This window comes from Arvicanthis niloticus, chromosome 11 (genome assembly GCF_011762505.2).
Source record: "Arvicanthis niloticus isolate mArvNil1 chromosome 11, mArvNil1.pat.X, whole genome shotgun sequence".
Taxonomy (NCBI): Eukaryota; Metazoa; Chordata; class Mammalia; order Rodentia; family Muridae; genus Arvicanthis; species Arvicanthis niloticus.
In genome coordinates, this window is record NC_047668.1 from 43,404,512 (window position 1) to 43,410,774 (window position 6,263).

Here is a 6,263-nt window from a genome sequence, read left to right on the forward strand (position 1 = left end):
TTATCCCAATCTAATCATTAGACTTTGTGTACATGTATCAAAATGTTCACCATAACTCAAATTCAGATGCCTATTATATACCAATTAAAATTTTTGAAAAGGATAATTTTCAAACTGTTAACTTGGTCAGAGGTGTGTAGTTGCAAACTCATATACTGGAAACACAAACAGTGTTAGTTGGTGGGTGGCTTACTCTTGGTGGTGGTGGGGAGACTGCTACAGGAGAAGTAAGCAGTGTGAGATTCTAGTGGCCACAGGCTTTAGAGGTCTGTGATTGATTCTGAGACTTAATTGTATTCAAGCTAACATGGCCCTACAGCAAGAAAGTTCTATAGGACAGTTTGGTTGAAACAAGACTCATTCAGATTCAGGAAGTGGGATTGGATGATATCAGACTGACTATGCAACGTTCCTCCATGGCCTTAGATGTTGAATTCATGGTCTCTGCTGTAGACACTATTTGAAAGGATCTTGAAATTTTAAGAGGTGAAAGTAGCTGGAGGAAGCATGACATCAGAAAGCATATTCTCAGGAGCTGCAGGTGTTTAGTCTTCCTTGCCAACTTGATGAGCTTTAGTTATTATGGAAACCTGCCTCTGGGTATTCCCATGAGTGTGCATCCAGGAAGGTGTAGCTGAAGAAGGGAGCCTTTCCCTGAATGTGAGTGAATTTTTATGATAACTTAAGCAGTTTTTCAACAAGGGAGACATCATTTCAGAATCAATGGCAGTTAGTGTGTGTGTGTGTGTGTGTGTGTGTGTGTGTGTAAATAATGTCTTCATAGTTATCAGTTAGTTTACTCTTTGGTGTAACTGTGAGAGAGGACAACATAAAGGGTTTGGGGAGGGTTGTGAGGGTTCAGTGATTCTCTGAAAATGACAGGGTGACAATCAGCTTTCGAGGGCTCTGAAAGGCCAGCATCAGTTGAAGACATTGGCACATTTTCACCTGTCTTCATGCTGCTGGAAACCCAACTGAGGCAAAGAGTTTAGAGTCCGAGGTCAACCCAGGCTGGATCACAGAACTCTGTCTCAAAAACAAGAACAAATCCAAACCAAAAGAAACGGAAATAACGCATCTCCGAGGTACCCAGGTTGCATTTGAGCAGGTAACCAATAGCTCCAGTGCATAGTGAAGTTTCTTTACAGTAAGTGTTCATCTATCCACATTGCAAGATAGGTCATTAGATAAAATATCACAAAAGTATATCTTGATATTGCTTGAATGCCCTCCACTGACTTATACTTTGAAGACTTGGTTGCTAGATAGTAATACTGTTTTAGGAGGCCATGGTGTTATTAGGAATCTAGATGGCAGAAAGGGTCTAGATATGGACCCCTGATGGTTACAGCTAAACCCTGAGTACCAGCCTTGTTTCCTGCTTCCTGCCCCTGTCTCATGCTCCTCACTGTCATGAACAGAACCATCTCCATTTTTCCTTCCCCATCATGATGGACAGGAACCCTTCAACGAATTAGTTAAAAATAAGCCGTCCCTCCTTTACAGTGTTCTTTTAGGTATGCTGCCACTAAGATGCAAAGGTGACTAAGCCATGTTCTCAAAAGTATTTCATGTGTCAATCACTGGCTACCTACCCCTTACTGGGTGACGATGGCTCATGTGTGCTTTCAGGCCCCAGCAACATGGGTGAGCAATTCTGTAAAGCTATGCTTATGGACAGATAGGACTCAGAAGACAGACTGCTGTTTATAGACTTACGCTGGAACAAAAACTGAGAGAGCTAAGGTCCCACAAGCAAAATGGAGTAACTTGATGTCCTTTGGCCTCTGTTTTGATGTTTCTCAGATACACTTTGTGAATGGTAGAGTTGCCTTTTCATTGGCCTTTCTTCATGTGTCTTCCAAAGACAGCTTGAGGCAAGCTAGTGACCATTTCTGTTATTTATATATAAGACTGAATCTAAACCATCACTTTCAATGCTGGCTTGCCATCAGCTTTTGTTTGTTTGCTTGCTTGCTTTTTTTACCTCCAATCATTGATACCTTTGCTCTGTGACAGCAAAAGGGGAGAAGAGACAGAGGTTTCTGTAGCTATTTCCCATGAATTAAAACATTTCCTCCTGGGGAAGGAAAAGGCTGATGGAAGACTTAGAAGTAGATAAAATTATCAAGGACTTCAGAAGGCCCCCTTACTGTCCCAATGTGATAACCACTTGCCTATGAGAAGAGAATCTCTAAGTTATTGAGTAGCCTGAAAATGGGGCAATAAACTCCAGGGAGGCAGCTTTTGAGTTTCTGCTTATGTTGAGGTGGGAGTTTTGATACTGTAGATGCCTTGGAGAGACCCAAGCTCTTCTTAAGGTAACCTCCTAACCCACACTTTATAAGTAATGGCACCAGATTCCTTGTTTCACTCAGCTAGAATCTGCTATTGCTGCCCTAACTGGAGTGAACAGATGTTTGTTTCTTTACATCTGCCCTAGAAACATCTCTCAACACCAGGCATGTGCTTGGTGAATGAAAATGACATTCTTCCACCCTTTTGTCCAGAATGAGTGAAGTGAATAATGTCTGAGCAAGTTTGGGACATTCTTTTCCATTCTAATTGTTTTAAATTTAAACTTTCTGTCTCCTGTCAGTCTTTCCCAGTATCTTGTGATTCGGTTGCAAAGGACTATTCAATAGGCCAAACATGATCTGTATTTCTTCCCCTCTACTCTATACCCAGCGTTGCATGCTGTATATGCATTTGCCTTCTCTATCCTCCTCTCAGTAACTCTCCCAGGAAGAGCCTTTAATGTAGAGCTTCTTGCTCCCTTTTGGCCTGTGAATACCTTGATTCAATATTTCTAGTCACAGACCGCAGCCCAACACATAGTAGGTTCTTAAATATGCATACCGAATGAATAACTAACACAGCTATAGTTGAGAACCTGGAGTTGAGGTTTAATTTATATTTTTCCTAATGCATTTTTTTCATATGCCAATTGTTTTTTTTCTTTTTTTTTCCTCTTCCTGTCCTATAGGCAGGAATAAATGTCTTTATTTATCAGAGAATATTTAAAAAGAATTTTATCCATAGCTAGGTAGCCTTAGTTATGGCTAGGAATTAAGATCTGTTTGGGAGCTGCTACGGACTTCTTTACTGGAGGTAGAGCACTCTCCGGCCAAGGCCAGAATCTGCTTAAGGAGAACAAGGGCAGCAGTTCCTACAGGAGGGAGGCAGTGAGAACAGAGACAACCTGATCACTTGAAAAGGGCTCAGTAATGGGCAGGAACAGTGTCCAGGGCTTCCTCAGGTTCACGGGTGATGTCCACGTTCTCAGGCTTGTCCCAGTGTGTGTTTACAGTCTCCACATTCAGGTAGATGGACTCCACTCTGCAGCCATAAGCCACAGGTGTGAGTTTGAGCACTGTATGCAGAGGACACTTGAGGTAGGGCAGCTCATCTGAACTTTTATCCAGGAAGTATGCCAGGAGGCACCGCATGACAGCCTGGTGACATATCACCAGTACATTTTCTTGCTGTTCTAGCTCCATAATAACTGGCTCAAGACGCTGAACCAGGTCCTCATAGGACTCTCCCCTGGGATAGCGGTAATAATATTTATCCTGGTCCCGTAGTGCAAATTCTTCAGGGTAGTGTTCCTGAATTTCTTCATAGGTCATCTCTTCACAGACACCCGCATCAATCTCATTCAGGGCCTTCCACTGTTCATAGGGGACACCCAGGGCTTCAGCTGTCTGAATGGTCCTCTTCATGTGGCTAGTCCACACCTTCAGGGAGCTGATGCCTTGAGACCGAATGAAATTGGCCAGGGCATAGGCATACTCCTTGCCCTGAGCTGAGAGGCCAGAGTCACCTCCAATTCGGCCTCTAAGGTTGAGTTCACTCTCACCATGCCGGCATAGGTAGATAGATCGAGGTGTGACATGGATGTTCATGAGGTAGTAGGCTATACGGCTCTGAATGTGGTCCTGTACTCGATTGACCATGTAGCGTGTGCCCATGCTGAAGATCTTGATGTAGGACAGGTGGCTGTCTAATTTCTCATCCAAAGGTTGGTAGTTGATCTCATAGCACTCAATTCTCTTTAGAAAGTCTTCCATAGCCTTTTCTTTGTCACAGTCTACATAATCAGGACTGTCAAGTTTCACTTGCCTGATGTTTTCTGCAATAATGTCTGGGTCATTACAAATAGACTCAATAAAGAAGACCTTGTAACCATGTTCTTTAGCAAACTGCAGAATCAATGAGCGTCGTTCTCTGGTAGTGTTGGTGGCATCAAAAACCGCAACATGACCTTCCTCATGGCTGAGATACTTATGGACATCCTTTAGGGCTGCTAGAGCACACTGCTTCCTGATAAGTTGGGCCTCCATGTTGTCTGGGTGAAAGAATTCATAGTTCCTGTAGCTCACTGACTCTCGTCGATACTGACCTAAGTTAAACATTTTAGTTGGTGTTCCTATCCAGTTGAGATATCGTGTGAGCTTCGTAGAGATGTAGGTCTTGCCTCTGGCTGGTAAACCCACCATGATCACCATTGTGGGGGAATTAGTGAGCTGTGGTATGGAGGCTGTTCTCTTAGAGGCTTTTTCTTCCATCACTAATTATCCAATGGCTCTCTTGCATTTACAGACCCCCAAAGCAGGTTCGGTAGGTGGCATCAAATAGGAAACCCGGAGACATCTGAGACATCCGTTGGTTCCTGGGAAGGCTGATTAAGAAGGGTTTAAATCTTGGCTTTACCACTTCTGTGAGGCTGAGACGATTTTATTCAACTTCTACTTAGCTTCAGTGCTTCTTCCTGAATTATCCCTGCCTCAGCATCCTGAGTGCTGAGACAGGCTTGGACGACCAAGCCTGGTTTTCTTAGAGCCTCTACCTCAATTCCGTCTCCCGCCTAAGCGCCAATTGTTAATGTTATGAGTCTTCCAGTTCTGGAATGTTCTGGCTAGGAGGCCTTTTGTCTCCTTTCACAGAAGACAGGTCTGTCCTTATATTATAATCAATTTTATTATTATCATTGGAAATTATTGTTATTTTATTATTATTAAAAAGAAATTGGTGACATCTTTCTGGTTCTAAATCTAGTTCTATTCAATAGCAAAAAGTTATCTCTCCAATGAAGCCCCCTGTATCATGGTGTCCTACTCACTCTGCCTATAACCCAAAGTGCTACTGAGCATAACTCAAGTCTATCCACACTGTAGCTTGAGCAGCTACCCACATACCCATGCCTGCTGCAGGGTTCTAGTTCATCTGGATTTTACTCTGTCACATGGCTGGTAGGATACGTTCACTTGCTAGAGAGTCAAGAGAGAACCTGTCTTCTTACAACCTTCTACTTACTCAGTATCTCAGGGAATGAGACTGGGATTCATTCTAAAGTCTCCCTTTTCCTGACTAGCCATGTCTAATTGTTCCCCAGGTCTTTCTGATGTCATTCTGGAGACAATGTTTTGTATAATTGGGGACCTGGCTTCTTTTTGTAGCTCCTAAACATCCAGATCAACCTGCACTTGGAGCTGCTTGTTATTTTTCCAATAAAGAGACTTAGAAAAGTTAAAAAATGGTACCTTTTTTTTTGGATTCACATATAATTTCAAAAAAGATAATTATGTCTTCCATCTTCAGTTATGATTCTATTTTGGAATCTTTTAATTAAAAAAAAAAAGCCAACAAACTCTTGGTGCTTTTGAATCTGAGTCATTTGTACACTAAAAATCAGCAAAGTTGCACAGATAAATTTAAGACAGGGGAATCAGGTTTCTATGGCCTTTAGACATTACCATGTTGGCTCTCCAGACAGCTGTTTCAAATCACCACAGACGGTGAAATTCATAGCATTTGGGGTTAGTGTTTGCCCACATTTCTCTCTCAGTACATATTATGCATTATTGTTTTTTATTCATGTATATTTGCTTGTTTTTTTATTTTAAATTGTGTGTGTTCACACATATGTGTACATGTGTATTTATGAATGTTTGTATGTGCTTATCATATATGTATGGTTGTATGGAGACCAGAGGTCTACTTCAGGTGTCTTTCTTAATTGCTACTCATCTTGTTTTTTGAGACAAGTTCTCTCACTGAACCTGGAGTCACTGATTCTGGTGCATGGGCTAGCATAATTTCTCAGGTAAAGACCAAGCGCAGTGGCATCCTTTAACCCCAGCCATTACTGTTCCCCAAGCACCTTCTTCATGAAGTCTCCTGATCTCTCAAGGTTTACTCAGAGTCCATTTCTTCATAAGAAGTGGCCCACTGTGACCCTCAGGCTCCTGTGATGTTTAAAA

The 6,263-nt window shown here is 42.2% G+C and overlaps 1 pseudogene; it reads right to left on the minus strand.

Annotated features, from left to right (window-relative positions):
- Positions 1 to 3,018: 3,018 nt before the first annotated feature.
- LOC117717084 (6-phosphofructo-2-kinase/fructose-2,6-bisphosphatase 1 pseudogene) lies at positions 3,019 to 4,833 on the minus strand (annotated as a pseudogene).
- Positions 4,834 to 6,263: the final 1,430 nt, after the last annotated feature.